This window comes from Oryx dammah, unplaced genomic scaffold, assembly GCF_014754425.2.
Source record: "Oryx dammah isolate SB20612 unplaced genomic scaffold, SCBI_Odam_1.1 HiC_scaffold_18, whole genome shotgun sequence".
Lineage (NCBI taxonomy): Eukaryota > Metazoa > Chordata > Mammalia > Artiodactyla > Bovidae > Oryx > Oryx dammah.
The window spans coordinates 10952534-10978111 of NW_024070202.1; the positions used below are offsets into that span (position 1 = coordinate 10952534).

At 40.4% G+C, this 25578-nt stretch overlaps 1 protein-coding gene across 3 annotated transcripts in view; it reads right to left on the bottom strand.

The window, feature by feature from the left end:
- Window positions 1–18751, bottom strand: part of LOC120877857 (sterile alpha motif domain-containing protein 9-like) — a 43203-nt gene extending 24452 nt beyond the window's left edge. The window contains exons 1-2 of one of the 3 annotated variants that reach the window (XM_040260274.1): window positions 18552–18751; window positions 796–892 (exon numbers count right to left, since the gene is read on the bottom strand). The gene's annotated coding sequence lies outside the window, so the exon portion shown is untranslated. The other 2 variants (XM_040260276.1, XM_040260275.1) reach the window with 2 other exon arrangements.
- Between the last annotated feature and the right edge of the window lie 6827 nt (window positions 18752–25578).

Genomic DNA, 25578 nt, shown 5'->3' on the forward strand with positions numbered 1-25578 from the left:
TTTCCCATTGCATATGCAGATGAAATTTGCAAAAATAATTTTTCAATTCTATATACTTTACTAGACCTGTCCCGAAAATTTGGTTCTGAGCTTCTTAGCAACTAGTATTTTAAAAAGGAACTTGTTAATTGATTGTTAGTTGATTGATCAAACACATATATATTTATCAGCTGTAGGGTTAACTTTAGGGCTGGTTCATTTTTCTAAAAGAAAAGGAAATTGAAGAGTAGGGTTTTAATCAGAACTGTATTTCCCTCACCCTCTGGTACTACCTTGTTCCTTACCTTGGAGAAAATCAGATATAAACCCAAGATTTTTACCAGGAAAGAGGAAGCCTGTTATAATTTCAAGTACTTTCTGTAATCTGTCTACAACTCTAGCACTATCTCTGTCTCTGCCCCTTTATAATACATGTCATCTGACACTAATATCTGAGGATTTATCAGGGAGTTTTATTTTCTGGCAACTCCTCAGAGTAGATTAGTAGGAAGTACATTTTAAATTTTTCATTATATGTTGAAAATATATAATGCCATAGTTCATCAATAAAAATACCTCTAAAGGAAAAGTGCCTTTAGTTTTCAAGTGCATCTTTTATGGAGTATTGTGACTCATTTTTTTTTTATTAATATAAAGCACACAGTGTCACAGCAGTGAACAGCTTAAAGTTTAGGCTTAAAACATCATTTTTTGGAGTATATTTCAATTTTCTAATTGAGAAGTAGATTCCTTCCTACTCAATAAAATGCTGCTGTAGATAGTAATAATACTGTTAAAAACAGATATTGTACTCACCCCGATTTTTCTTGCATAGTTCTAATAAACGACAGGAAAATCATGTATTTCAGTGTAGGAGGCATTCAAATGTCTGTGTTTTCTTCTTCCTAGCAGGCTAGAGAAAAATACTTTTTTTTCAGTCAGGTTTTTATGCACGTTTCTCCTCTGCTTCCACTTCAGTCTGAGCTCTAATTGGCTCAGAAATGGCAGTGTTTCTCAGTATGGGTGTGCCGAAACTGGAAGGTGGGGAGAAGGAAGTCTGCACATTTGATTTCAGTTTCGTTTCCCCAGATCTGCATTTACTGAAGTGACTTTTTTTTTTCTCTCTCTGAAAGAAGTCCTTCGGTAAGCCATTACTCATCCACTCTTCTGGTGTGTGTGGTTAGAATTCAAAGGTTAAAATCTTTTCTTTGCTTGAGACTTTTGAGGGCTGCCAAGAGCCCAGAACTTGAGTAGGACTTTAAGCAGGCATTTCACTGGTTTTCTTGGGTGCACTATCCACCTGTCTCTGTTTTCCCAAAAAGAATGTAAAGGAGTGGCTTTCAGGGCCTTTTTGGAGCCCCCTAGGGACTTCCAGGTGGCATGAGTGGTAAAGAACACACCTACAACGCAGAAGACAAGAGATGTGGGTTTGATCCCTGAGGGGAGAAGATCCCTTGGAGGAGGAAATGCCAACCCACTACAGCATTCTTGCCTGGAGAAGCTCATGCATAGAGGAGCCTGGTCAGTTACAGTCCATGAGGTCTCAAAGAGTTGGACATGAATAAGTGACTTAGCACATTCATGTTCAGTTCAGTTCAGTTCAGTCACTCAGTCGTGTCCGACTCTTTCTGACCCCATGAATCACAGCACGCCAGGCCTCCCTGTCCATCACCAACTCCCAGAGTTCACCCAAACCCACGTCCATCAAGTCGGTGATGCCATCCAGCCATCTCATCCTCTGTCATGTCCTTTTTCTCCTGCCCCCAATCCCTCCCAGCATCAGAGTCTTTTCCAATGAGTCAACTCTTCACATGAGGTGGCCAAAGTACTGGAGTTTCAGCTTTAGCATCAGTCCTTCCAAAGAACACCCAGGGCTGATCTCCTTTAGAATAGACTGGTTGGATCTCCTTGCAGTCCAAGGGACTCTCAAGAGTCTTCTCCAACACCACAGTTTAAAAGCATCAATTCTTCGGCGCTCAGCTTTCTTCACAGTCCAACTCTCACATCCATACATGACTACTGGAAAAACCATAGCCTTGACTAGACGGACCTTTGTTAGCTAAGTAATGTCTCTGCTTTTTAATAGGCTATCTAGGTTGGTCATAACTTTCCTTCCAAGAAGTAAGTGTCTTTTAATTTCATGGCTGCAATCACCATCTGCAGTGATTTTGGAGCCCACAAAAATAAAGTCTGACACTGTTTCCACTGTTTCCCCATCTATTTCCCATGAAGTGATGGGACCAGATGCCATGATCTTCATTTTCTGAATGTTGAGCTTTAAGCCAACTTTTTCACTCTCCTCTTTCACTTTCATCAAGAGGCTTTTGAGTTCCTCTTCACTTTCTGCCATAAGGGTGGTGTCATCTGCATGTCTGAGGTTATTGATATTTCTCCTGGCAATCTTGATTCCAGTTTGTGTTTCTTCCAGTCCAGCATTTCTCATGATGTACTCTGCATATAAGTTAAATAAGCAGGGTGACAATATACAGCCTTGACGTACTCCTTTTCCTATTTGGAACCAGTCTGTTGTTCCATGTCCAGTTCTAACTGTTGCTTCCTGACCTGCATACAGGTTTCTCAAAAGGCAGGTCAGGTGGTCTGGTATTCCCATCTCTCTCAGAATTTTCCACAGTTTATTGTGATCCACACAGTCAAAGGCTTTGGCATAGTCAATAAAGCAGAAATAGATGTTTTTCTGGAACTCTCTTGCTTTTTCCATGATCCAGTGGATGTTGGCAATTTAATCTCTGGTTCCTCTGCCTGAATGCTAAAGCCCTCCAGGTTAGTTCTGCAGAGCAGACCAGGGTAGGGCCCCCAGTGGCCACCCTGCTGGGATTCACCTTTTCTAATGTCTGACTCAGTGACAGGCACAGAACTGCCTGAGAATGGCAAAGATAGCATTTCAAAAATTAAAAGCAAGTGGCGCAGCTTTCTTGGAGGCTCAGCGGTAAAGAATCCACCTGTCAATGCAGGAGACACAGTTTCGATCCCTGGCCTGGGAAGATTCCCCAAGCTGCAGAGCAACTAAGCCCGTGAGCTACAACTACTGAGTCCATGCTATAGAGTCCATGAGCTGCAACTACTGAGTCCACGGTTTGCAGCTGCTGAAGCCTGCGTGCCCCAGAGCCTGTGCTCCGCAACAAGAGAGGCCACCACAACGAGAGGCTGGAACACCTCAACTAGAGAGAGTAGCCCCGGCTCATGGTGACGAGAGAACAAGCGCACAGCAATGAAGACCCAGTGCAACCAAAAATAAAAATTCTAAAAAGCAAGAAAAAAAATGTAATAGCAACTGTTAACATGTATTATGTGAACTCAGTTAGCTTTTGGCTTCCACATTCAGACTGGCTTCATATGTTTTTTAAGCATTTATTGGCATATACTGTGTACTGGGCACTGTTGTAAGTGCTTCCTATTACTTATTTCCTCTTCACCACAATCCTCTGAGGTAGATGCTATTATTATTTCCATTTTACAGCCAAAGAAACTGAGGCACAAACTGTTAAATAATCTCTCTCACTCCCCACTTCCCTCCTTCCTTCTTTCTCTCCGATATGTGCTACTGGTTTTGTTTCTCTGGAGAACCTTGCCTAACACAAACAGGTTGCAAAAATTAACTGACGCTCTGCTCTCCATACTTAGTTTTATTCCCCTGGCTTGTCTCATAGCTCAGATTCCCTGTGAGGCCAGTTTCCAGTTCTTCAACATGTGCAATCCTTCTCATCTATCCTGTGTCTCTCTCCTCATGCTGCCTCTCTGGCTATCCAGACAGTGCTTCTCCAATTCTTTATTAGACTGTTTCCCCCTTAAGGAGGAGGATTTCAACCTAGTTATCCTCTCCCTTGAAATTGTAATACTACAGATATACTGCGTGAGTTTATGTATATCTGTGCCCTATACATAAACAAGGGCATCAAAGGTCATCAGGAAACTGCAAATTCAAACAATGAAATACACACCTATTAGAATGGCCGAAATTCACTAACACCACCAAAGGCTAGTGAGGATGTTAGAGCAACAGGAACTCTCGTTTATTGCTAGTGGGAATGCAAAATGGTGCAGCCACTTTGGAAGACAGTTTGGCGGTCTCTTACAAAACTAAACCTTCCCTTACCATATGACCCAGCAATCACATTCCTTGGTATTTACCCAGAGGAGTTGAAAACTTGTGTCTACACAAACACCTGTACACAAAAGCTTATAGCAGCTTTGTTTACAAATGCCAAAGCTTGGAAGCAACCAAGATATCCTTTAGCAGGTGAATGGATAAATAAACTGGTACATCCAGACAATGGAATTTTCATTCAGTGCTGAAAAGAAGTGAGCTGTCAAGCCATAAAAAGATATGAAGGAAACTTAAATGCATATTACTTAGTGAAAGTAGTTAATCTGAACAGGCTACATACTATATGATTCCAACTATATTGTATTCTGGAAAAGGCAAAACTTTGGAGACAGCAAAAAGATCAGTTTTTGCCAGGAGTTTGAGAGGAGTGAGGAATAAATTGGTGGAGCTTAGGGGATTTTTATGACAATGAAATTATTTTATATGACACTATAATGGTTGACATATGCCATTACACACATATTTGCCAAAACCCATAGAAGATACAACACCAAGACTGATCCATAAGCTGAACTATGGAGTGTGGGTGATGGTTGTTAATGTAAGTTCATCAGTTGTAACAAATGTGCTACCCTGCTGAGGGATGTTGATAGTGGGGGAGGTTGTATTAATATATATGTGAGGGCAGAGGGTAGTTGGGAAATCTCTGTATCTTCTCAATTTTGCTATGAACTGAAAACTGCACTAAAAATGAGGTCTATTTTAAAGAAAGTCCTGATATTTTTTCTTTCTTTCTTTCTTTTTTTTTTTTTTTGCTTCTAAGAAGCAATTTTTCCTCCTTGGAGGTAAGTTGAGAATGCATGACCTAAATGTGCATGTACTCTTTGCCTGGATTCCTCGTTACTTCACCCACCCTGCTGGTTCAGTCCTGCTATTGCATATGAATTTCTTGGGCCAACTGTTTGCTCAAACAGTCCTGTAGAAAACAGAACCAGTTGTGTCTGTCCACCTGAGGGGGTAGACTCTGCTGGTGATTTCTGATGTTGTCCAGCGCCTCTTCTCCTGTGCTCTAAGATCTGTCTGGTTCTTCAACCATCAGCCCTTTCCTGCTGGGAGTCAGCCTCTGAATAATCCTGGGATGTGACCTGTCTCACTGGTGGTCATGATCTATATTTGAGAGGAATTCTTTGCTATAGATTGGGGGAAGTTCCTTCTCCCTTCCAGGCCTTCTTTTAAACTCTTTGTTGGAGTGAGGTTTTGTTATCTTTAAAAAATTATTTCAATAATCCAAAGAGCAAGGATCCTTTTAAGTGTTCAAAGTTAAGCTCCCTGGATACTATCTGATCGGGGTTTCTCTTTTAACTCATTTGGGGTTCTTATGCACTAATAAAATTATTATAATGTAGCAAGTACAGAAAAATTGGTCATGATCTAGAAATGCTCTGTAGAATAGCTCATGCTTTAATTACATGCTCTTGTTTTTATATAAAATTTCTCTTAGGAACAAAAACAACAAAAGTTTTACTTTTGATCATGTTCCTCTTTCTCTCAGATGAAGGAAGTATTACAATACCAAGAAGCCTCTTAGCTCATGAGACAGGATTTTTGCAAGCATCCGGAATACAATACCCTTGTTGTTATTGATTCAGAGTAATTAGGACTGAGAGTCATTTTGGGGGGGTGTTATTTGTTATTGTTTAAAAACTTTTAGGGCTTCTCTTGTGGCTCAGTTGGTAAAGAATCAACCTGCAATGTGGGAGACCTGGGTTCGATCCCTGGGTTGGGAAGATCCCCTGGAGAAGGGAATAGTTACCCACTCCAGTATTCTAGACTGGAGAATTCCATGGACTAAGCAAGAGAGTTCCAGAAAAACATCTATTTCTGCTCTTCTGGCTATGTCAAAGCCTTTGAGTGTGTAGATCACAATAAACTGTGGAAAATTCTGAAAGAGATGGGAATATCAGACTACCTGACCTGCCTCTTGAGAAATCTGTATGCAGGTCAGGAAGCAACAGTTAGAACTGGACATGGAACAACAGACAACTCCTTTTCCAAATAGGAAAATAGGAGTACATCAAGGCTGTATATTGTCACCCTGCTTATTTAACTTCTATGCAGAGTACATCATGAGAAATGCTGGACTGGAAGAAACACAAGCTGGAATCAAGATTGCCAGGAGAAATATCAATAACCTCAGATATGCAGATGACACCAACCTTATGGCAGAAAGTGAAGAGAAACTAAAAAGCCTCTTGATAAAAGTGAAAGAGGAGAGTGAAAAAGTTGGCTTAAAGCCCAACATTCAGAAAACTAAGATCATGGCATCTGGTCCCATCACCTCATGGGAAATAGAGGGGAAACAGTGGAAACAGTGTCAGACTTTATTTTTTTGGGCTCCAAAATCACTGCAGATGGTGACTGTAGATGAAATTAAAAGACGCTTACTCCTTGGAAGAAAAGTTATGACCAATCTAGATAGCATATTCAAAAGCAGAGACATTACTTTGCCAACTAAGGTCTGTCTAGTCAAGGCTATGATTTTTCAGTGATCATGTATGGATGTGAGAGCTGGACTGTGAAGAAAGCTGAGCATCAAAGAATTGATGCTTTTGAACTGTGGTGTTGGAGAAGACTCTTGAGAGTCCCATGGACTGCAAGGATATCCAACCAGTCCATTCTAAAGTAGATCAGTCCTGGGTGTTCATTGGAAGGACTGATGCTAAAGCTGAAACTCCAGTACTTTGGCCCCTGATGCGAAGAGTTGACTCATTGGAAAAGACTCTGATGCTGGGAGGGATTGGGGGCAGGAGGAGAAGGGGACAACCAAGGATGAGATGGCTGGATGACATCACCGACTTGATGGACATGAGTTTGAGTAGACTCTGGGAGTTGGTGATGGACAGGAAGGCCTGGTGTGCTGTGATTCATGGGGTCACAGAGAGTTGGACACGACTGAGCAACTGAACTGAACTGAAAAACTTTTAAAAACATGTATTCATTGTTTTTGGCTGAGCTGAGTCTTTGCTGCGGCGTGTGGGCTTTCGTAGTCGTGGTGTGCAGGTTTCTCACTGTGTGGCTTCTCTTGTTGCAGAGCATGGTCTCCAGGGCATGAGGGCTTAGTAGCTGTGTCTCACTGGCTCTAGAGTGTGAGCTCAGCAGTTGCAGTGCGCGGGCTTAGTTACCCCCACGGTACGTGGAGTCTCCCTGGACCAGGGATCAAACCTGTGTCCCCTGCATTGGCAGGTGGATTCTTAACCACTGGACTACCAGGGAAATCCTAATATTTTAAAGACGGTAATATTTATAGTATATTTTTTGTAATTAAAAGACTAACATGTGTCCAATTAAAAAATAAGAAACAACTAGGAAAAGAAAAAAGAAAAACAAGATCTACCTGACTTCTAACCCTTGTTCACAGTTATTAACATTTTTGGTATACAATCTCACTGTTTTATAATCTCTCAGCAAAATATTTGCCAACAGGAGAAACATGTGTCATAATATTTTGTTCTCCCATTCATCAAACTATAGCTTCTGTTTCCTCACATCATGAACTAGAGTTTCACAGCACAACTTCTTTGGAAAATTTTAAATACACAGTAAACAGGAAAGTATAATGAACACTGTATCCATCACTCAGCTTCAGAGTGATTGACTTTCTGATATTCTCCCTCTCTTTTTTACATTCAGTTACTCTTATTTCAGCTATATTTGTCCTGAGATAAAACTGGAGAGAACGTATATTAAATGTAAAATTTTAACAAACCACCCCAATCTAGACATAGAACATTTCTGTCACCCCATGTGCCTTCTCAGTCACTACTAACCCCCTCCAGAGGAAACCATTCTTCTTAGGGGGTGCTAGTGGTAAAGAATCCTCTGGCCAATGCAGGAGATATAAGAGACATGGGTTCAATCCCTGGGTCAGGAAGATCCCCTGGAGGAGGGTATGGCAACCCACTCCAGTTCTCTTGCCTGGAGAATCCCATGGACAGAGGAGCCTGGCGGGCTATAGTCCACAGGTCGCAGAGTCAGACACTACTGAAGTGACTTGGCACACACACACACACACACACACACACACACACACACACACAGATTAGCTTAACCTTATCTGAGAATTGAAATACTAGAATCATATAGAATATACTCCTCTTTATTCAATATAATATCATTGAGATTGGTCTAAATGTTGCCTGTATCCATAGCTTGTTTCTTTTTATTGTTGAATAGTATTCTGTTTTATTAACGTCCCACACTTTGTTTATCCAATTTTCTTTTAATAGACATTTGACCTATTTCCATTTTTGGCAGTCATGCAGAAAGCTGCCATAACTATTTCTGCACAAGTCTTATGCAGACATGTATGTTCACTTCTCTTAGGTAAACAGCCCTGGCAAGGTATTGCTGGATCAAATATTAATAGCTGCATGTTTAACTTTTTAAGAAACTGTCAAGCCTACATCCAGACTCGTACCAGAAGCAATACTCTTTAAGGCATGGTGAGTCTTCACATCAGATCCCTCTATCAGTCAAAGTGAAATCAGGAACTGGTATAATCTCACCTGGTAAGTTTAGGAATAAAGAAATAATGATACTCAGCATATCCGTATCAAGAGTCTGAGACTGCCAAATATCAGAGTTTTACCCTACCACATCTGTGAGTAAAAGGTGTTTTAGTTTAATTGGTACTCAAACTATATGGCCTGATGTTGCTGCTGCTGCTGCTGCTGCTAAGTCACTTCAGTCGTGTCCAACTCTCTGAGACCCCATAGACGGCAGCCCACCAGGCTCCCCCGTCCCTGGGATTCTCCAAGCAAGAACACTGGAGTGGGTTGCCATTTCCTTCTCCAATGCATGAAAGTGAAAAGTGAAAGTGAAGTCGCTCAGTCGTGCCCGACTGTTAGCGACCCATGGACTGCAGCCTACCAGGCTTCTCCGTCCATGGGATTTTCCAGGCAAGAGTACTGGAGAGGCTTGCCATTGCCTTCTCCGTCTAACCGTCTTAGGAAGGGTCAAATGTGATACTCAATGTTTATATTTTTACAATAGCTACAAGGAACATCATTTCAGAACTTGTAAGACGAGCCAGCAAAGTCAATCTGCTTTACATATATTGAGTGGACTGATGGAAAGTTAATACAAGTAGTTGAAAGAGTGAAATAAAGTGACATTATGGATATTGTGTCCTACCAGGCAGCTCTTGCTCCTTTGCACACAATGAATATCTTTTAAATAATAGACCATGTGGATATTTCCTATTAGCTTTCTATTTCTTACTAATTTCTTCTTTGTGGATGGACTTATAAATTGTGTGCCATGACTCATTTGAATGCCTCTTTCCATTTTTCTAAGACTGTAAGAAAAAAATTAATCTTCCCATGGCTATTTATATCCAATGCATGTGTTCAGTCTTTTGGACACATGAGGCTCCTTGAAGAGTCGACAACATTCAGGAACTGGCTTATATCCTATGAGCAATAGATAATCATTGCCAACTGTCCACTGGAAATGCCCCATTTTCCCACAGAGACTAGGTATGTTTGGACAAAATACCTAGTTGTTAGAATAGAGACTGTTCCACAGACTGTTAAAAAAAAAAGTTTGGGTAAAATCAGAGCACACAGGTACACTTTATTCACTCAAGAGTTACTCAGCTTTAAGCAGAGACCTCTGTTGTCTCTTAAAAAGTACCTCCCTGGCGGTCCGGTGGTTAGAACTCTGCACTTTCACTGCTGGGCCCTGGGTTCTATCCCTGGTCAGGGAGCTAAGATATCCAAAGCTGCAAAGTGCAGCCAAAAAAAATTTTTCTTCCCCTTTGTTCCATGTGTCTTTGGTAAGAGTCTTTTTGGTAACTTAAAAATACTATTCACATGATTTTAAATCCCACATTGGCTGTGCATTTCTTATCATAGCTATTTCCACACTAAAATACCAGTTATTCCTTCAGAGTGATATCAAGCTTACTGTAAGTTTTTGTCTAAGCCAGTCTCTGTTTATTTAGTCAAGTGTTTTGAGGAAGTATTGGGAGTATTGTTAACGCTGGAAAATAGAATGATTGTTCCCTAAAGAATTTGCTGATCCAAATAGTCTGTGTTTACCTGTCCTTCAGAGGTATTGTGATGTGGTTTCACAGTGATTAGTAGAAGCCGACCATGTTTAAAGATATGCTGGCTCTTAGATAACTCATGCATATTTGGTATTCAGGTACGTATGATATTTATTTTCTCAAAGAAAATGAAAAAATAAAACATTCAAATGGTTTGAAGAAACATTCTGGGGTATGATTTTTTTTTCAATTTATACTTCACTTAGGTATGAGTAATGAACTAAAAACAAACAAACAAACAAAAAACTATCCAGTTGTTCATTTCCTTGTTTCCAGTGTGATAATTAGTTTTCCAACTATTGGAAAAATATTGTTTCTACTTGAAATCATATAAACTGATGTACCTGTAACATATCTAAATGTGAAGGCGAGTATTGGAAAAGGGGTGAACAATATAGTTTGAGAAAATGAAGTTTATATGTTTAGGACAAGGGGATTGAAATACACTATCAGTGAATAAAGGACTTTAAACAAAGACTGAAATGGGGTGACAAAGATAGTTACTTAAATTCAAGAAGGTCTTGGCAAACTTGGTAAAACACACCCATCTTAGATCAACAAAGTGATATTCATTTAGTGCTTCACAAAAATAAATTGCCTTCATGACTGAATACACAAAGTGTGTTATATTCATACAATGGAATTTATTTGACAATAAAAAGAAATGAAATCATGATAACATAACATGGATGAACCTCAAAAACTATGCAAAATGAAAGGAGCCATTTACAAATAAACATATATTGTGTGATTCCAGTTATATGAAATGTCCAAAATAGGCAAATCCATAGAGACAGAGAGTGGATTGGTGGCTGCCAAGGGCTGGAGGATAGGGTAAATGGTGACTGACTGCTAATGGGTACAGAATTTTTAAGGGTGTGATGAGAATGTTCTAAAATTGATTGTGCACAACTCTATTGATATACCAAAAACCACTGACTTGTATAACTTAAAAAGAATTTTATAGTATGTGGATTATCTCATTCTAATAAGAGCCTACTAAGTGCCAGATATGTATCAATAACTTACACTATTCAATTTAATCGTTACCAGATGCTTGCAAACAAAGTTTATTCTCACATAACAAAGGAGAAAACAGAGTTCTAACTCACCTGGGTCACTCACTCAATGGAGGACTGGCACTGCTGGGCTTGCACGCTAGGCCTGTTTTCTAAGTATAAGCCTTTTCCATTGGCTGTCCTGCTTCACCCTGTTTCCAGAGTTTTTACTTTAGATCCTCGGTGAGCTCGACTCAGGGGGTCTCTGCATTGTCCTCTGCTCTTTTAACTGCTCTGGCTGTTCCAGCCAGACAGACCTTACTCTGGAGATGCTCCTATCATTCTCCGCAGACCTGCCCTGCCCAGGTCTGAGGCACTATCTTCTCTTAGCCAGTGTCTCACAGTAAGCTCCTCTGGGCGCCCCCAAAGACTGTGAAGAAAAGTTCTCGGTTTTCTCTCCAGTTTCAGCCAATGATTATAGCCTTTGCCTCTGGCCTGGAACGCTACAAGAAAAAGCCCATGAAGGATTTCCTGCTTACAGGCTATTACTTGCCCAGAGACACCGTGTGTGTGCATACTGGCATGTGTATGTGCGTATGTGTAACGTGGGGATGGTGGGAGTGATTTATTTTTTTACACTTCCTAACAGGGAGACAGGCTCTTTCTTGCTTTCTCCTTCATTGTTTGAATTCTCCCAGGAATTCTATCCAGGGAGATGGAAAAGAGTGACTGACATCTGTTCTTCCCAAACCAGTTTTTTTTTTTTAATTTTTTTGCGTTATCTCAAAGCTTCCCCCATTATTCAAAAATGAAGACCCTTTATAAAATCAACAAATTTCTCAACTGCCCACTCTTATGATGGGAGCTGAGAAGATACATACTTCTTTGAAGCTACTATATATTTGGTAATGCTTTCACATGAATTTTGCACTCTGTCAATTATATGAGCAACTTATATGGTCATGGATCCATATTTGGTCTGGAGTGATATATTGTACTTAATTTAAGGTGACAATTTGAGCAAAAAGGTCTTACAGTGCTTTGATATAACTCCTTGGCGCATCACTGTCTTCAACCTTTTCTTCAGTGATGGTTTGTTAATGTTTATACAGAACTTTAATCTAGTTCGTGGACTTCCCTGGTGGCTCAGATGGTAAAGCGTCTGTGTACAATGCGGGAGACCTGGGTTGCATCCCTGGGTCAGGAAGATCCGCTGGAGAAGGAGATGGCAATCCACTCCAGTACTATTGCCTGGAAAATCCCATGGACAGAGGAGCCTGGTAGGCTACAGTCCATGTCGTCACAAAGAGTCGGACGCAACCGAGCGACTTCACTCACTTTCCTTTAATCTAGTTCACTGTTCTGAGGCTTACAAAGGTCTTTCATGAACATTACCTGATCAGATTTATGTTCTGGACTGTTGGCATATTTTTAAACATGAGAGACCTTTATGTTTGGCAAGACTACACAGTGTAAGTAAAGGGGGTGGGGGAGTTGTGATCAGGAAAACTATTCCATAATTAAATTACGTCTTCTCTCAGCTAATCTGTTTCACCGCTCATTGTGCGTATTGGGCAATCGGACCAGAACCAGTGTTGTCTTGTTTGTTGCTTGTTTTTGCTTTGCTTCTTCAAAAGAGATGCACTTGAAACATCTATGTCTAAAATGGGTAAAGGGGAAGCTGCTCCTGGAGCTGGGGAGAAGAATTCCAGTTTACCTTCTTTATTCTGTTCTGGGAAAGTTTTGAACCCAGAGTTCTCTTTATGAGTACTTACTCTCAGGATCCATTGCCTAAAGTCTTTTATGTTTTCTCTTGGGGAGTGGTGAGCAGGAAGGATTAAACTAGCAGCTTCAGTGGTGAGAACCGGTGCCCACCCCCACCTTTAGGAGACTGGGCCTCAGCAGCCTGAAGGTACTCATGCCTCCAGGAAAGGATGCTCCCAGTCTTGGCCGGAGCCCAGCAGGCATATGCCTTGCTCTGATGTTCTTTCGGACTAAAACTACAAAGCTAGCTAGTTTCATTTTCCAGGACTGTGTTTAACTACATTAAAATTATGTAATTCTTCTCATAGTCTTTATACAAGCTAATTGTCAAGGAAAGCCTTGAGTAAAATGTTGATTAAACTTTGGAGGTTTTCATCTTTAACTAGATGTAAACTTTGATAGGGTTTCCCTGGTGGCTTAACGGTAAAAAACCCAGATTAGGGTTGATCCCTGGGTCGGGAAGATCCTCTGGAGAAGGAAATGGCAACCCACTCCAGTATTCTTGGCCTGGGAAGTCCCATGGACAGAGGAGCCTGGGGAGTTACAGTCCATGGGGTCACAAAAGAGTTGGACATGATTTAGCGACTAAACAACAGCAACAACAAAAACTTTTGATACCATCTTGAGTTACGTCGGACAGAGTTTTGCATAGCTGCACGTAGTCACAATTTTTTAAACAGTTTGGTATGCTTGAACTCCTGGTCTTTGATCTAAATTTTACTTAGGTCTTCTAGCCTCATCTCCAGAGCCTTCCACCATCAGAAACATTCTGCACCTTGCTTGCTGGAAGGTTTCTTTTTTTTAAACAGTGGCATCTGGCGATCTGTATATGAAAGCAATGAGATCTCTCAATACTTTTAGAATCATTTTGTTAGAAATGGCTTATGTACACTTCAAAGTATATTCATTTCCAAAGTTATGCTTTAGTTTTTAGAATTAGTTTTTAAAGATAGCTTTTAAAGAAAGTTGATGAAACAGATATCTGTAATTCTTAGAAACTTACCAGGGCTTATCTGAAAACTCCTCCTTTCATATCAGCAACTTGAAATAGGTCTTCAAGAGGTTCTTTGATCTCCTGCTATTAGATGAGCTGCATTTTCTTGTGAATTTACAGGAGTTACATTCCAGAAGGCATCTATAACGAAGCAGAGGTATGAGAAGAAAAGACCTGGTCATTGCCCAGCTTTACCTGAGGATATATTTGTTGAGAATCTATTACATTAAACAATCACAGCAAAATTAAAATGCAATTGATTGGACTGTTACTAGAAATTGCTTGTGGGACAGATTTTCCCCTTAACTTTTTACTAGAAAATTTTTCAAGTGTAGAAAATTTAAAAGCACATTCTTTTTTTTTTTTTAAAATAATTTCTTTGTTTTAATTGGCAGCTAATTACTTTACAATATTGTGGTGGGTTTTGCCATACATTGACATGAATCAGCCATGGGTGTACATGTGTCCTCTGTCCTGAACCCCCCACCCACCTCCCTCTCCATCCCATCCTTCAGGGTCATCCCAGTGCACCAGCCCTGAGCGCCCTGTCTCAGACATCAAACCTGGACTGGTGATCTATTTCACACATGGTAATATACATGTTTCAGTGCTATTCTCTCAGATCATCCCACTCTCGCCTTCTTCCACAGAGTCCAAAAGTCTGTTCTTTACATCTGTGTCTCTTTTGCTGTCTCACATATAGGGTCATCGTTACCATCTTTCTAAATTCCATATATATGCATTAATATATTGTATTGCTGTTTTTCTTTCTGACGTACTTCACTCTGTATAATAGGCTCCACTTTCATCCACCTCATTAGAACTGATTCAAACGCATTCTTTTTGATAGCTGAATAATATTCCATTGTGTATATGTACCACAGCTTTCTTATCCATTCGTCTGCCAGTGGACATCTAGGTTGCTTCCGTGTCCTGGCTATTGTAAACAGTGCTGCGATGAACATTGGGTACATGTGTCTCTTTCAATTCTGGTTTCCTTGATGTGTATGCCCAGCAGTGGGATTGCTGGGTCGTATGGCAGTTCTACATGGCATCTCATCCTATACGTAAATACTTTTAATTAAATAAACATTCAAAATATGTTGCAGGCATACTTTCTCTTTCTCTTCTCCCACATTCTACATTCAGTGTGGAGCAAATGCTATAGGTCACATCTTCAAAACAGGCATCTGATTCCCAGCTACCCCCTCCATTCCTGGTCCAGGTCCCAACATCTCTCTCCTAAATTAAGCAGTGGCTCCCTCACGAGTTTCCCTCTTGCTGTAATTGATCCTTTGGGGGACATCTCAAAATCTTGGCTAGAGTGACTCTTTCCAAGTGTAAATAACATACTAATATTCTGTTCAGTTCCTCCAGTGGCTCCCCATTTGACTTGCAGTGAATGCCGAGCTCCTTATTATGAACTTTATGTGTGTGTGTTAGTTGCTCAATTGTGTCTGAGTCTTTGTGGCCCCATGGACTGTAGACCACCAGGCTCCTCTGTCCATGAGATTTCTCAGGCTAGAATATTGGAGTGGGTTGCTATTTCCTACTCAAGGGATCTTCTTGACCCAGGGATTGAACCCAGGTCTCTTGGGTTTCCTGCATTGGCAGGTGGATTCTTTACCACTGTGCCACATGGGAAGCCCAGGCTGCAGATGACCAGGTACCCTGTTACCCCTCTGATAGAACATCTTAGCTTTGTTTTTCTGTCTCTAAATCTGGTACAGCTCTCTGTTGCTCCTCGCCCGTGGCATCTGCTCCTTCTTCCAGCACTTCCCTTGTTTCCTCTCCCTGGAATATCCTCGGACACCAGTAGGGCTCACTCCTTCTCTTCCTTCAGGTCTTTAGCAAACATCACCTTCTTACAGAGACACTGCTCTGGTAGCCTACTGAATACAACCCCATCTCCTGATGTCTCCTTTCCCTCATCTGGATTTTAAAGAAAGTTAGATAGGACTTGTCACAATCTAGTGTTCCAGTCCATGTATTTTTACTTATTTACCTTTTTAATGTTCTGTTCTCTCCATTATTCTGTGTCAAGAGTTTTTGTGTTTTGTTCACTATTTTCCAGTGCCTGGCACGTGGTAGCTTCTTAACAAAAATTTGTTGAATGAATAACGTATTTTCTTAGAGTAGTTAAAAATAATGAATTTTTGAAAATCATTGAGTTAGCAATGTCTGGGTCAAGGAATTTTTGCTCATTATACTAGGGCACTTATTTTACTTGGCTTGAATCCCAGACTGAAATCTGGGGAATTTTCTTTACTCTGCTGCCTGTTAGGCCAGACCTAACAACTCTAGCTTCAATCATCTGGTCACAAAAGAAGAAAAAAAAAGTTTTATCAAAAGGAAAAGAAAGTTAGTGTGTTTTCTCCCCCAGTCCTTCTAGGTACCCCAGTTCCATAATACCCCATAAAACTTTTCTGCTGTGTCACTCCCAGTCCCCAGATGAGGCCATTTCCCAAGGCAGGTTTCCCCCGGCATGGGTCCCTTTTTCTCCTGGGCCCTCAGGGTTGGCGCCTCGGCACGTCTGCTATTTTCACCTGCTGCCTCTGCTCGGGGAAGCTGATCTCCAGTGAGGCACCTGCGTCTTTCCACAGACGCACTCTGTTAGGGTCTGATGCAATACAGACTGCTTTCAGTAATTTAAACCATCTCCCCTCTCTCTGCATATCCTAAGGACTCAGAGGACAGACTCCAAATTTTCTCTTTTGATTTAACCAGTGACTACAATATTCCAATAAGACCCAACATTCTGGAAATGAAGCAGCACATCAAGAATTTCCCTCTGGAGCTCAGCCCAGTGCTCTGTGGAAACCTGGATGGGCTGGATGGGTGGGGTGCGTGGGAGCTCAAGATGGAGGGGATATATGTATACTTATGGCTGATTCACGTTGTTATATGGCAGAAACCAACACAACATTGTAAAGCAATTATCCTCCGATTAAAAATAAATTTAAAAAAAGAAAGAAAGAATTTCCTTGATTTCCTCGTGTAATCGGTCGCTTATTTTGACAGTTCTTTCTTTGGTTTCTAAACCTCCAGTGGCTCACTGTGTGCGGTGTCTAACGTCGGGGATGCTGCAAAGGGCAATTTGTGCCATCTAACAGGCAGAAAAAAGTTTTCTGTTTCATCTTTTTGTTTAGCTTCTGCCTATAGATACCAGGGAAATAGAAGTACTTTTCTCACATAAGGTCACTGACATTTATTCCTCAAGTATGGAGTCTTTTCTTCTGTTAAGAAGACAATACCTGGTCTCAAGAAAATATGCTAAACTCTTTAAAAATATCCGTGGACTGATTATAATTTCAAAAGTTTCTCAACTCCTCTCTCCCACATGATAGGAGTGATGACAGATAATGATTTTAACTTATTATATTTGGTAATGCTTTTAAAGTAGTTTATAGTTCATCAATTTTAAGACCATACGTATGCGTGTGTATGTATGTAGTTGGAAATATATAAAGGTCAAAATGACTGGTGTGGACAAGTTTTGAGACTGTCTTGACACACTCTTGGTTTCCCAGGGGCCCTCACCTTCCTGTTTTGAGATAATCATGAACACAAATCTCATTAGTAGTAGTAACTAATCATCAACAGAGGAGCCACAGGATGCCATTCTCGAGGCACTCCTCCCGTCTTCTCTCTTGAGGATTAAGAAATACCAAATCGGCAGAGCTCTTCAGGATAAGAACTAGGGCTCACCCACCTTCATCTCAAGGGGCTCTCAGTTGTTGTTGTTTAGTTGCTCAGTCGTGTCCAACTCTTTGCGACCCCATCGACTGTAGCCCGCCAGGCTCCTCTGTCCATGGGATTCTCCCGCAAGAATACTGGAGTGGGTTGCCATGCCCTTCTCCAGGGGATCTTCCTGACCCAGGCATTGAACCTGAGTCTCCTGCATCACAGATGGATTCTTTACCGCTGAGCCACCAGGGAAGACTAAGGTCCTCAGTAGCATCCCAGATATCATGCCCTGAGGAGCTGTTCTGCTTCACATGACTGAGAGCTGATTGAGGGAGAGACCATTCAGAATCCTGGCTGCTGCCCAGGAAGGCTACTCACATTGTCTTTTGATGGTCTGACAAACTGAAACCACACATAAGCCAAGCTTAGTTTTATTTTCCTAAGCGTAAGTTTAAGTTTTCATTTTAATTTTTAAACCAAATTGCTGTATGAGATGGATGTGAAGCAAGCACTTAACCTAAAAAATAGCCTCTGGGGGATGTTATCTTTGATCACATATTCTGTTGGACTTCTAATAACATCGTAAGTTCTGGAAGGCAGAATTGCACATGACCACAGGTTCCTTTACAATCGCTTATGTTAAACTTTCTGCAGTTCTTTGCATTGTTTCTGTATCGTTTTTCCCCACTGCCCTACATGATCAGAAACCTGCTCACCACCTTAGGTATACTTAATGATCCATTTCTTTTTAGAAGAACATTTACAAAGACAGTCTTAGTTAAATACACCAATATAGAATTAAAACACTCGTATTTCTCCTTTCAATAGTTTTACAAGTAATGGCTTATGTACAAACACATGTGTTTTTAATTAAAAACTACAGCTGGAGTTTATAAAAATAGCAGTTTCCTCATAAGCATAAAAAAATAAAAGTGTAATGATTGGGAAACTTACCAGGATTTTTCTGAAAACGTCTTCTTCTTATATCAGGAACTTTAAATGGTTGATTTTTAATTTTTGCTTTCTTATTCTTCTTCTAATGGGTAGGAGATGTGTGGTTGTAAGAATCCTTTTTAAAAAATAAGGCTTTAAGTTGTGACGTTTACTTGTCTCCTGAAGCCCTGACCCTGTGCAGAAGCAGAGTGAGGAAGTGGAAATGCAAACAGTTTCAGTTTTGCTTCTGAACATATTTCTTTAGGTTTGTAAAATATTAAATATATGTAAATATATGTTAATGGTTATAAAATATTAAAAGATTAACATTAAAGAAAATCAACAAAGTTGAACCATTGCTGAGAAACTGTTCACCAGACAGAGTTTCAAGTCATCCAGAGTTAAGAAATCGAGGTGGAAAAAAACAAAAAACCTACAGAAAAAAATACTGGGAAAACACTGAAAGCTCAGAGTAATCCAAGTGTCTGTTACAGGCTGAATTGTTTCCCCAAATTCATAGGTTGAAGCCCTAACCCTCTTTATCTCAGAATGTGACTGTATTTGCAGAGAAGGTCTTTAAAGGGTTAATTAAGCTAAAATGAGGCTATAGGGTGGATCTTAATCCAGATATGACTGGTTTCCTGGTAAGAAGAGATTGGTGTTACATGCTCACACACTCACACACACACACACACACATGCACACATCAAACGACCCTGTGAAGACACAGGGAGAAGAGAGCCATCTACAAGTCAAAGATAGAGATCTTAAAAGAAACTAACTCTGACAAATCCCTGATATTGGACTTCAAGCCTCTGTGAGCAAATACATTTCTGATTTTTAACTCATCTTATCTGTAGAAATTTGTTATGGCAGTCCCAGCAAACTAATACTTATGTATATTGGGTCATCATGAATTTCATTATTTTTTAAAAATTAGAACATTAGTTTTTTAAATTATGAATATAATTGAAGTTCATTTTCAAACTTAAGAAATACAGAATATAAAAAGAAGGGGAGGAACCATATTATCCAAATGCAATCTTTGTTTTCCATTATACTTTTTTCTATTCATGTATTTTAAAAATATAAGTTTAATATTCGAGAAATTTTACCAGACTCTGAAACATATAATGTCAAATAGGTAGTGAACACTGCCCAGTAAATGGTGAATCACATTTTATTTCTTGAATTATTCTGATATGAATATCAAAATTCAGAACCACTGGAATATGACAACTTTGGGGGTTGTGTGTATAGTTTTTGTTAATTTGTTTGCATTTTAAAATTGGAGGAAAATTGTTTTGCAATGTTGCTTTAGCTTCTGCTGCTACTTTTTAAAGAAACTGAAACTGCTACATCTGCTAGTAGAAGTGCTTTGTTTTGCTTTGAAGTTTTGAGATTGTTCAGGTGTATCCTGGTTCAAGGGCTTCCCAGCTGGCTCAGATGGTAAAGGCTCTGCCTGCAGTATGGGAGAACCAGGTCAATCCCTGGGTTGGGCAGATCCTCTGGAGAAGTACATGGCAACCCACCCTAGTATTATTGCCTGGAGAATCCCATGGACAGAGGAGCCTGGCAGGCCACAGTCCCTAAGGTCACAAAGAGTTGGACACAGTGACTAACACACACATCATGGTTCATAGACTTATAAAGAATGCCATGAACTATATTTATTCTTATATGAAATCTACAACTTTGGGGGATGATAGTGGAAGTGGTGCCTCTTACTATCTTATGTAACACATTTGAACATTTTCATCAGTATTACCATCATCTGTTTAAATCTCCCAGTGTATTTCCTCAAAGTCTGTTTACTTAAAATTGTATGGAATGATATCATTAATAAACAATAAAATCTTAATAACTCATACACCCCCACAACCTTGGTAAGCTTGTTAAGCAAAATCTCTAAGAATATTATGAAGATTTTTTTCATTAAGTAAAGATCATTTTTATAGTTGTTTGAGCTATAATGTCTACTGATAGTCCCAGGGGTTTTACCAAACTGGTGGGCTATACTAAAACCCAAGTGAGTGTGGACTTTCAGAATGCGCATGTTTCTGTGTTCCACAATATTCTAAAGATGAACAATCCACCCCAGTAGGACTCTTGCTACAGTTTTTGTTAAGTTCAGCATTATGTCCACAGTCTTTTGTTCTTTATCACACTTTGTCTCCCTCTCTGAATAAGAATTGATGCTTTCAACTGTGGTGTTGGAGAAAACTCTTGAGAGTCCCTTGGACAGCAAGAAGATCCAACCAGTCCATCCTAAAGGAGATCAGTCCTGGGTGTTCATTGGAAGGCCTGATGCTGAAGCTGAAACTCCAATAATTTGACCCCCTTATGTGAAGAGTTGACTCATTTGAAAAGACCCTGATGCTGGGAAAGATTGAGGACAGAAGGAGAAGGGGACGCCAGAGGATGAGATGGCTGGATGGCATCACTGACTCAATGGACAAGGGTTTGGGTAAACTCTGGGAGTTGGTGATGGACAGGGAGGCCTGGAGTGCTGCGATTCATGGGGTCACAAAGAGTTGGACATGACTGAGCAACTGAACTGAACTGAATAAGTATAGTTTACTAGATTCTCTACTTCCCATCTCCTGAAAATTCTGATCCCCTCATTCTCACCTGGTGACATCTCTTCCTACCTAATGGACAAAATTGAAGGCTTCAGGTGGGCTTTCTCATATACTTCATTCTCTAGATCCCTAAACCCACCTGTGCCCCTATTTACCCCTTCTTTGTACCTAATGGTGCAGTTCTGAGCCCAGACTCCACAATAACATCACCTGGAGTTTTCAATAAAAGCAGAAAATGCCCAGGACTGCTTTTGGGCAACCATATATCTCTAGGGACAAAGCCACATATCAGTACTTTTTTTAAAGCTTCCTAAGAAGTTCTAATATATAGACAGGGTGAGAATGTGTGGAATGAAATGAAGTCTTCATCTTCCCCTTTCTTTCCCCGACCTTCTTTTTATTTCTCTTCCATTTTCAAACAGTTCAGTCCTTAAATCATTATATGTGCAGAGAAAAGTAGATGTCTATGGTGGGAGAGTGGGAAGTGAGGGCCTAGGAAGGCGGCTGACCTGGCGGGGTGGGGGTGCGGTCGAGGTGGGGTGAGTAGAACCTGCATAGCGTGAAGGGAGTATCCATGTGTAGGAGTGACCGGTGCTGGGAATCCGAGCCTGAGGGAGGTGTGGAGGGTGTGCGGGGCCACCTGGCGTGGTGTCAGAGTGCTAGCACAGTGAGCAGAGTGTCTAAACAGAGGATTGGTCTGGTGTGGGCTATTAGAGCCCAAGCAGAAGGGATTGTTCTTCTGGGAGAAGATGCTAAAATGAAGAGTGTCAAAAATTGCACTGAGGAAGGTCAAACAGGCAAGGAAGACTTTATTTGAGAACTCATAGCTTGGTCAATAAAGAATTAGCCTGCAATGCAGGAGACCAGGATTTGATTTCTGGGTCAGGAAGATCCCTTGGAAAAGAAAGTGGCAACCCATTCCAGTATTCTTGCTTGGGAAATCCCGTGGACAGAGGAGCCTGGTGGGCTACAGTCCATGGGGTCCACAAGAGTCGGACACGACCTAGCAACTAAACCACCACTATGGTAATAGAGGGGGGAGAGAGAGACTGAATTCAGCTCTTCTGAAGTAAAACATGGAAAGGTTTTTAAACCCAGGAATGAACTAGTGGAAAAATAATTGGACTATTGTGTGGTAGGTTGGTCAAGTGTTGCTTAGTTTGCAAATGTTTTTCTCTGTGATTAGGCCCCCTGGGTTTGCTAGTTGACAGGCATCCAAGTTAGGTTTCCACCCTCTCACAGATACTGGGAAACAGGGGTGCTATCTCCTTTGATGTTTACATTTCAAATACCTCTGTTCCCTGGTGCTTGAGAAGGACAATCCTGGGTTATAGAACTGGAACCAGGCTGGGAGAATATTTGCATACATTTTAAAGGGGCAGAGAAATAATTTGGAACTACAAATTTTCTAAAGTAAATGCTTTAAGGAAATGGAGGCCTTTAGTCAGGGACCTATAAGCTAGAAGATACCTGTCCCAAGTTTAGTAAAGCTTGCACGCTCAGTTGTTAAGTTGTATCTGACTCTTTGCGACCCTGTGGACTGTAGCCCACCAGGCTGCTATGTCCATGGGACTTCCCAGGTAAGAATACTGGAGTGGGTTGCCATATCCTTCTCCAGGGGATCTTCCTGACCCAGGGATTGAACTCATATCTCCTGCACTGGCAGGAGGATTCTTTACTACTGAGCCACCTGGGAAGCTTAGAAATCATTAAAGTTCATTTTGGTAAAGAGCCAGAGCTGAGTTGAGAGAGGAGGGCACTTCTTCTGGGCAGGAGATAGCAGCATTGAGATAGAAGATTGATTACACAGAGGGATCACTCAAATAAGAAAATATATAAGGAAGTGAAAGCCATATTTCTCACTGTTGGAGAAGTGGGTTACAAACATGAGAAGAGAATAATTTGCAGTATAGAACTACAGTTGGAGATATCTGTGTGAATTCATGTTTCTAAAGTATATTTAGATATGGAAATAGATATAGCTGTGAATATATTTTCTTCTCTTGTTGATTGAGAGTGAGGAGAGACACCTCCATAGCAATGAGCACAACTAGCACTCAAATGGTGCCTTCTAAACATGATTTTTCTCTCTAAAAAGCCAGGGCCCCTTGGAAAGATAGCAGATTCCAGAGATGGGACAGGAAAAGTATAAGATAAGCTTGAAACTTCTTTTTTTTTTTTGGTTCAGAAAGCAAGGAAGAGATCAAAGAAAGATACAGAAAGTACTAAAAAGTTTAGTCAACTTGAATAGGCTCCTGATACTCAAATCTAGGACAACTGGAGGATCAAAATAAATAGTGAAGTAACAGATTATCCACTGAATAATCAGATAATTCACTGAATGATACAGAGAACCATGAGTTCAAATAGATATAAATAAGTAAATGAATAACTGGAAAATTTGATGAGAAATAGGCAATGGCAACCTGCTCTAGTACTCTTGCCTGGAAAATCCCATGGACGGAGGAGCCTGGTGGGCTGCAGTCCATGGGGTCGCTACCAGTCAGACATGACTGAGTGACTTCACTTTCACTTTTCACTTTCATGCATTGGAGAAGGAAATGGCAACCCACTCCAGTGTTCTTGCCTGGAGAATCCCAGGGACAGGGGAGCCTGGTGGGCTGCCGCCTATGGGGTCGCACAGAGTCGGACACGACTGAAGAGACTTAGCAGCAGCAGCAGCAGCAGCAGCAGTGTATTGATAAAGTTACAATTTACCTTCCCACCAAGTACTTACTAATGACAATGAAAAAGACTAACTTTACAGTGGAGAAGCCGGCAGGCCCTTTTTTTCAGTGTTATCTTTGAGTCATCGAGGTGAATGACATCAATATGGGACAAATGAGAATGATGAACCCTAATAGGATGGCGAGTATACAGCATCACTCCTGTGATATTCCTGCCAAGATACATAACTTAAATCTACTAATCCTGAAACATCAAACAAATGTAAACTGAGGGATGTTCTACAAAATAGCTGTTCTCTCATCTTGAAAAGTGTCAAGGTCATAAATTTGTAGAGGTTAAGGAAATGTTTCAGATTGGAGGAAATTAAATGCAACTTATGCTGGGTCTTTTTGTTATAAAACACATTATTGAGATAATTGGTGAAACTTGAATGAAGTGTGAGGATTAGATAAAAGTAATCAACATCTAAGTTAACATCAGTGTCCACCCCAAGCTGGCCATCCCGATTTGGATGGTTGTGTTGTGATTAGGTTTCCTTGTACTGTGGCTAGAATTTCCTTGTTTGTTGAAATTCACACTGAAGTATTGGAGGGTGATTCAATTTCTTACTCAAACTTCTCATTAAAAACTTTTGTCCTTGTACTTCCTATCAATCTGTAAGTTTTTGATTGGTGGATTACAAGTTGGTAATTACTGACACTAAAAAAAGAATCATACAATTGCCACCTGTATAATATCACTCCTAACCACAATAAGAGAAAGAAGTAAAGTGAAGTTCATTCTATCCTTCATTCTCACGGGCTTAACTCCAAATTAAAATTTCCCTCTTTAAATAGCATCTTTCTCAGCCATATGCAAATAAGTTTAGGATTCCTGGATTTTCACTGGAGATTCTACCACCCATAAAAATATTCACAGAAAACATACTGCTTGGTTTTGTCTACTGGAACTGGATTGTTACATATACATGTACTCGGCATTCACCCACATTGATGTAGCTGCAGTTATTTTTCATTGCTATTTAATATTCTACTGAGTTACTTTCCCATATCTGATTTATCCACGTTTCTGTTGATGAATATTAGAGTGGCATAATGTAGTTTTGAACATTCTTGTGCATGTCTTCTGAGGCACATGAACAAGGGCTATTCTAGAAAATGTTGCCTGGAGGGGAATGTTGGTTGATGTACATGATTAACATTCCTATATACTACTTAAATGTTTCCTGAAGTTGTAGCAGTTTACATTCCTATTGTTGTTGTTTTATCACTAAGTCATGTCTGACTCTTTCGTGACCCCCATGGACTGTAGCCTGCCAGGCTCCTCTCTAGGGATCTTCCTGACCCAGGGATCCAACTCTGGTTCCTACCTTGGTAGGCAGATTCTTTACCACTGAGCCATTAGGGAAGCCCCACATTCCTATAAGCAACAGATTAAGGGGTTTCTTTTACTCTACATCCATGATAACTCTTGCTATTATGAGACTTTCTAACTTTTATCATTCAAGTGGATATGAAACTATATCTTGCTGTGATTTTAATTTCCATTTGCCTCATTATTAGTAGATTGAAAATCTTTTCATATGTTTAGCTATTTATGCTTCTTCAGCTGTGAAATTCCTGTTTATTAATTTGCATATTTTAAAATCAGTTTGGTCATAATTTTTGTTGCTTGTTTTTGGGTGTTTTAAGTCCTAATCCTTTATTTACTGTGTGTATTGCAAATTTAATTCTAGCTCTTAGTTTCGCTTTTCACTTACTTTGCGGTTATAAACAGAA